Raw genomic sequence first — 7,977 nt, 5'->3', positions numbered from 1 at the left:
ATTGTAGGCCTTGTGTGTCTTGTATCTCCTGGGTTAATATTTCGGCAGAGATTCGGTTCTTGGAAGCCACAGAAAACCTATTATGGGAAGGAGGAGTAAGAGGTGAAGATATGGAGAGAAATGAGATTTTCATCCCTGTGTGGGCTGTGGACCCTTGACTCAGAATGAAGAGAGGTTCTAGGCTCTCACTGGAGATGGGACCAACAGGTATGATGAAAAGAGAAGGAAGCCAAGGGTTTCACTGTACTTCTTGTCCTTGGGTCTTTATCTGAGGGCTGTCCTTCAATCATCCTCTGGCGCCAACACAGATCTCCCTACCACAGCTTGGCCTTGCCTTCCACATCCAAACCTTTAGCCTCAATGGACACCGACACTTTGTATCTCACTGGTATCTCAAACTCGAGACAACTGAAACTGAGTTATTTATCTTTCGGTATGGATCTCTTTCCTCTCCCATGTTTCTGGTCTTGGGACAATGGCATTCAGTCATCAGGATCCACCCAGTCATCAGGATCACTGGAATGTTTGAGTCCCCCATCTTTCATTTTCCAGTAGTACAACCAACAGTACCATCAACCAATGGTACATTCAAGCTTGTAAATTTCACTACACTTTTCTCCTCTCTATTCTTGCCTCTACTGCCTTGGCTCACGTCCTCATCATTTTTTTTTTTTTTTAAACTAAATCCTGTTCTTTTAATCTTTTTTTTTTTTTTAGATGTTGGGGGTAGGAGTTTATTAATTAATTTATTTATTTTTGCTGTGTTGGGTCTCCGTTTCTATGCGAGGGCTTTCTCTAGTTGTGGCAAGCGGGGGCCACTCTTCATCGCGGTGCGCAGGCCTCCCACCACTGCGGCCTCTCTTGTTGCGGAGCACAAGCTCCAGACGGGCAGGCTCAGTAGTTGTGGCTCACGGGCTTAGTTGCTCCGCGGCATGTGGGATCCTCCCAGACCAGGACTCGAACCCGTGTCCCTTGCATTAGCAGGCAGATTCCCAACCACTGCACCACCAGGGAAGCCCACGTCCTCATCATTTTTTTCTCAGACCACTTCTAGGCCTGACCAATCTGGCTTCAATCTGTTTTAATTCTACTCAAGTCTTTTCAATCACATTCAAACTAAACATCACTGCACAATAAGAACTCAGCAAGTGCTGGATGCTGAGAGTACACAAAGCTTATAAAAATAGATAATAGCTAATAATCATTACTCCTTACTCTGTAGCAGATGTATCCTTTATGTGTCTAATACAATTTAATCCTCACAATACCTACTACAATAGTAGGTAGTACTATTATATCTATTCTACAGATAAGCAAGCCTAGGATTACAGAGTTTCGATTAAATTGCTGAAGGACACACAGCTAGTAACTGTTGGTGCTGGGGTGGGAGCCCAGTCTGACTCCAGAGACTGAGTTTTTGATCTCTAAGAAGAGAGGTCTCTGGCCTTAAGGGGTCACAGACTAGTGGCAAAGGCAACCAATAATCAAACATATAAGTATTAACTGGTACATGGTCCTGTGGGAACATGAAGCAGAATGTGAGGTCAGAGGAGGCTTCTCAGAAGACATGACGTTTGACCCAAGCCTTCCACGATGAATAGTTCACCAGGGCACAGTAAGTACCACAGCTGACTCTTGATCAGCATTTACTGCATCCTAGGCACTGCTTTAGGTGCTTTGCACGTATTGACTAATTTTAATCTTTTAGGGTAAGAGGCACGGTCCCTATTGTACAAATGAGAAAACTTATCGCTTAACCTTCCCCATTTGAGTTCAAAGTCACACAATAAATGAATGGCAGAGCTGGGATTCAAAACCAGATTTTTGTTCCGGAGTCAGTGCTGTCAACCATTACACTCTACTGCCTTTCTACCAAGTGTAGTGAGGACAATTCAAGCAGAGAAAATAGTGTAAACGTATGACATATGGTGTGGGGTGAGTGGGGGCAATGACAGGAGACGAGCCCTGTTTTGGGCTGAATTGTGTCCCCCTAAAAATTCATATATTGAAATCTTAATCCTCAGTACCTAAGAATGTAACTGTATTTGGAGTTAGGCTCATTAAAGAGGTGATTAAATTCAATGAGGTCATTAGGGTGGGCCCTAATCCAATAGGACTCGTATCCTTATAAAAAGAGATTAGGACACAGGGAGAAGATGGCCATGTACAAGCTAAGGAGCAGGCCTGGAACAGATCCCTCCCTTTAGGCCCTCAGAGGAAACCACTTCTGGAGATACCTTGACCTCTTAGACTTCTAGCCTCCAGAACTGTGAGACAATAAACTTCTGTTGTTTAAGGCTCTCACTTTGTGGTACTTTGTTATAGGAGCCCTGAAAACTAATACAAGCCCTTAGGAGTAGGTAGGGCCAGATCCTAGAGGCACTAGGAATGGACTGGTGAGTTTTCAATCATATTACCCAGCTGAGTCATACGATCTGACTAGCGTTTTATAAAGCTCGCTCTGATGGCTCTGTGAAGGGTAAGACTTGAGGCTTGGTGGGGCTCACGTGGAGGGGCAGGCAGGGAATTATGACGGTCTCATCCAAGTCAGGAATGAGGTTCAGGAGATGGATGCCAAAACCACCAGGAGGAGGACAGCCACTCACTTCCCCTCCCCATTCCCAGCACCAGCCTCTGAAGCCATCTCAAATTTCCCACCTGTCCCTGAATAGGCCACGTGTCCACTCCCTCTTGTGTCTCTGTATCTTTGTACATGATGCTCTGACTCTTTCACATTTAATGATGCTCCAAGACCCAGCTCCAGGGGAATCTCCTCTAAGAAACTACCTCCAGATCGGTCGACACTCTTTCTTCTTTGCTTCCATAGCCCTTCCATGGCACATCTCTATCATGATCCTCACCTCCTGTTCTGTGATGATTTGTTCCCTGCCTGTCTCTTCTATTAGATGGTAAACTCCCTGAGAGAAGGTCTAGCCCACTGACTAGTGAATGGAAATGCACAAAAGATGTGGAGTGAACGAACAAAACAAAGCCTTTAAAAAGGTACAAAGGACCATAGAAATCTACGGGAGAAGTGGCTTCTGGTTCCACATGGTTTGTATGAAAGTACATCATAAATCAGGCGTTTGGGAAGATATGGATTCCAGAAACATGACACATGTACCTGTCTGACAGCCTTGACCTTTCTCCTTCAGGATAGAAAGAAACACTATGAAAAAATAAAGTATACCTGATGCTCTAGTGGGCTTTAGGGGAAACCACGTTGGGAACAGCATAGGGGATTCCAAGGGCTTGCTTACTTAAGAAAGGGGGATAAATGGGTTGAATAATCCCAATACTCAGTGGCCTCTAATGGATGTCTTTTTAATTTTTTTCCCTTGGGTAATTTTCTATGTCAGGTTTGGTTTTTAAACTCACATTTAGTTAAGTATCTAGAATTTAGAAAATGACTATTGCCTCAGTAGTCTTCAGATCCATCAAAATGTCTCGGTTATAGCTCTCATTTTTAACTTAGAGGCAAAGAATCGAGGGCAGTTATCATCAGTCAGAATTCAGATGTGATGACACTCATCTCTGTACTGTCTTCTGAGGTATAGACCACGAGCGGCCCCAGTGTCTGGTTTTCAACGTGTCTCTCTCCTGAATGATATTTTTCTCTGAAGTTTAATTTTCTCTGTGGGATATATGAGCATTCTTATTTTAGGGCTGATGTCATGAAATCTAGAGTTTAAATGGCGGAGGTGATTTTTAACTTTTGGCACACATTCTTGATGGAGCAGCCATCCTCAGAGGTACCTTTGGATATCAGATGATGGGGGTGATGCTTATAGAAGCCCTGTTTAGAAAGATGACGTTACTGACCCTGTATTAATTTCCTAGTGCTGTGGTAACAAACTATCACAAATTTGGTGGCTTAAAACAGCTGAAAGTTATTCTCACAGTTCTGGAGACTAGAAGTAAAAAAGGAAAGGTGTCAGCAGGGCCGTGCTCCACCTGAGGGCTCCAGGGGAGATTCTGTTCATTGCCTCTTCTAGCTTCTGGTGGCTTTAGATTTTCCATGGCTTGTGCCTACGTGACTCCAATCTCCGCCTCCATCTTTACCTCGTCTTCTCTTCTTCAAATCTATCCTATCTTCTCTTGTAAGGACATTGTCATTGGATTTAGAACCCACCTGGATAATTCAGAGTGATCTCATCTTAAGATCCCTGACTTAATTACATCTGCAAAAACCTTTTTTTTTTTTTTTTTTTCCAAAATAAGATCACATTCACAGGTTCTGGGGGGATAGAACATGGACATATCCTTTTGGGTGCCACCACTGAACTCACCACAGGACCCAGAGTCAGGAAGTCCTGAAGGTAACAAAGGTGCTTTCCCAGTAGTGGTGATGGATTTATACAGGTGTACATATAAGCTTTTGCCTCCTTCACCCTGAATGTAAAGTGAATACACACCAACTAGCCTAAATTAGAGGTTGAAGCAGGGATTGCAAACTGGTGAACCAAATGTCAGCTCTAATCAAGAGATGTGTTCTGATTGCCCTCCATGGTGCTTTAACATTTTTGAATTAGTTGAGTATATGAAAAATTGGAATATTTTTACATAAAAATTGGAACATTTTTACATAAATGTCCCAGGTTTCTGGCTTTTCTTGTAAGTCAGATCTAATAACACTGGGCTCACATCTCCTCTCAGTAACCAGGCTGGAATCGGGATAGGAGCTGCCCCTTTAGATGGGGTCTGAATTCTCCACGTTGCCACAGTCCTCACCACTCCCTGTTGTTTACCCCAGGGCCACTTTACTCATGGGAATTAGTTTTTCTGTTCCTGAGTTTTTGAGTTGGCAATCCTTGCCCATGGGCATGTTATCAAGGACAGCTAAGCACTCTGGTGGAAACTCAAGCAATGACCCTGATTTGCTCTAACCATGGAGCTAAACTGCAAATCGTTGTCAAAGAGTTTGTGCAGACAAAGATAATGAGCCATTTTAGATTCACCCTGTGTTTCCAGTGGCAGCCGAGACTCATAATCCAAAGATGTACAGCCTGTTACTATGATATAGAGCCTACATTTTAATAGTCTAACTTCTTTCTGGCCCAGCCTCGTGTAAACATGATTTATAATCTTGAATTTTGCAGGACCAACTTAACTCCAGAAGACTTGCTTGTTGCTTTATGTATGGACCAAAGGTTTTATCTGTTTTATAACACCCTTTATATAATATGATGAATATTTTCCTGCTCCTGGTAAAATTTGTTTGTTGAACTTATATCCAAAGAGCTTACCTGGGCTAAATCTCCTAGCATCTCATTACCCAAAACCTTTCTCTGAGGACACACAAGGCAAAAAGTAAAAAGGAAACTCTCTTTTCAGCAGGAGTGGTTTTAACAGATATCTACTGCTTTTGCTTCGACTCCTGAGTCCAGATCATAAAGAGTTGGGAATAGCCTTGAAATACAGAGATACAGAGACTTTCAACATGCAAGACTCACCTATTATTTGCAATTAGAATGACAGTTGGCGGTGAATAATTAAGCAAACACTGACCTTGCTAGTGTTCCTACAGAGGTATTTTCTCTGGAATTAACTGTTCTTGCCCAGATTTCCCCATGCCATTCTCAATAATAATAATAATAATACGCATGATTTCTGTCTGTAGCAGGGAGATATATTTTCATGTGTACTATTCTCATGAACAAAAGCAAATTTCCTTTATACATTTCTTGCTTCTTTAAATATATTCCAATATAATAAATTCAGGATTATTTTTTGAAAAATCACATACATGCTTTCTAGTGGGTCAGACCTGTGACATCTTTATTCATTAGCAATGAATACCAAATTGATTTAATTTAGCAGAGACAGTCTAGGTTAAGTGAACTACTAAGTGGCAAATCGAGCACTCAGGGTATACATAAAGCCATCACTTTAAAAAAATCCCACCAAAGTAGATTCCACAGAAGTAGAGATGTGAATAGCAACAGACTGGATTATAATCTATTAACAAGCCACCCGCTTTAGCGTGCCAATGAAGATAATTTCTTCTTAGTATATGACACAGAAAGAGACCTTCACTTTAAGAATGATTAAATAGCATGTCTTAAAAGAAACATCTCACTGTGTACCTCATGAATGACGCAATAAGAAGCTTAGCTGCCCACTTAGGTAATCCAACAGAGCAATTCTACCCATTTCACTGAAAATATTTTGGAAGAAATTCTTCTGTCTAATGGAAGTAAGACAAACTTACTTCTGATCTTTTGCTTGAAATTTGAAGGAGCCGAATGGTAGAGGGTGGTCACTGACTCTCAGGGACGGCCACCAGATTTTCCTCTGTGAATGATGCTTATTGAAGATCACGGTGTGAACTGAGCAATGCGGCAGGCCCAAAAAGAGGAATGCTGATTAGCAAGACATGCGGGCTGTAACTTCCCCATCCTTGACATCTGTCACTGGTTTCTCTGAATAATGAATTCCGTTCCTATGTATTACTTTGCAATAGTTATAGAGTCAGAAGTGTAATTAGTGATGATAAATAGCTATGCGTGAGGATACTGCAGCTCGATCCATCTTCATTTTTCAAATTGTTGCTTCTTTATAGAGAAAATAGGCATGGCCATTAACGCTGGCAAGGCAAGCCTGACTAAGCAGAGACTGACAATGAAATGATTTACAAAACGTGTATTCCACTGCACATGGGCCGCAAAGCTTGTAGTTACTTTTTCATTCGTTTTCCCTAGTAACAAAATAATCTTGAGCCATTAGCTCTTGTGTTTGAAAATTGTCTTCCCCAAGAACACAAGACTTTAACCTCCAAATAAGTTAGTTGGTTTTCTTTTTTTTTTAATGTCTATTTATTTATTTATTTTCTTATTAGTCATCCATTTTATACACATCAGTATATACACGTCAACCCCAATCTCCCAAATAATCACACCACCACCCACACCCCCCGCCGCCTTCCCCCCCTTGGTGTCCATACATTTGTTCTCTACATCCGTGTAGTTGGTTTTCTAAATGTCTTTGTTAGTAACTTTTTGTCATTCTTTAAGCTACAATAACTTCAGTACTAAGATCACCATTGATATAATAAGTATGTAAAAATTATCTAATGAATACCTGCTACCGTAGAGAGCTCAGGGAAAAGAGGACAAACTAATAGGACACGATCTCAGCCCCAGGTAGCTTGGGATCCACTGAAGGCGGTGACACGCACCAAGAGATGCATTTAAATAGCAATATTAGAGAGATGACAGAGCAGAAGGACTGTCACAAACAATGAATGTCAGGATAAGCTGGGGTGGGTGGGGTGTGAAATGCCAGTATAGTGCACAGAAATGGAGAAGGCATCTTAAGGAAGTGGGATACAGGTCCAAGAAATTTAGCTATAAAACAGCTGGATTTGATGAAGAGCATAGTGATAGAGTGTATGGCCTCTGCAAAGCAGTCCGCCTGGGGAAGTAATTGAACATCTCCATCCACCAGTTTCATCATATGTAAAATGGGCATAATAACAGTCACTATCTCACAGGGTTGTTCTGAAGACTGAATGAGACAGCAAACAGAGCGTGATTAGCGTGACTGGCCGGGTGTCTGTGCCACCCTGGCAAAATTATTATGTTCCTAATTATATTCTCCCCAGTTTTAACAATAGTTCCAAAATTGGAGCTATTTCCAATTTCCTCAATTTCTAAAGTAATTTATGATACATACTGTAGATAAGTGTCATGAAATATAATTAGACATGTTGACTTTGTTTCCTCCATTGTAGCCTAAAATGCCTTTTTGAACCCTTTTATGCTTCTTGTCTCCATGAATTTTTATAAGTTAAACTCCTAGAAGGGCCTTCTTAGGCAACATTACTAGACAAATAAAGCTTTTTAATTTGGGTGCATACGTGATTTGACAGCTACAGAGTTTGGCCTGGCCCCAGGTTTGCAGATTGATAAATTAACAACCTCTCAGCTTGTCTGCGTGTGTGTGTGTGTGTGTGTGTGTGTGTGTGTGTGTGTGTGT

Source organism: Monodon monoceros, unplaced genomic scaffold (genome assembly GCF_005190385.1).
Source record: "Monodon monoceros isolate NGI ecotype Baffin Bay Population unplaced genomic scaffold, NGI_Narwhal_1 Super_Scaffold_12, whole genome shotgun sequence".
Classification (NCBI taxonomy): domain Eukaryota; kingdom Metazoa; phylum Chordata; class Mammalia; order Artiodactyla; family Monodontidae; genus Monodon; species Monodon monoceros.
Note: the sequence above shows the minus strand (reverse complement) of the source record.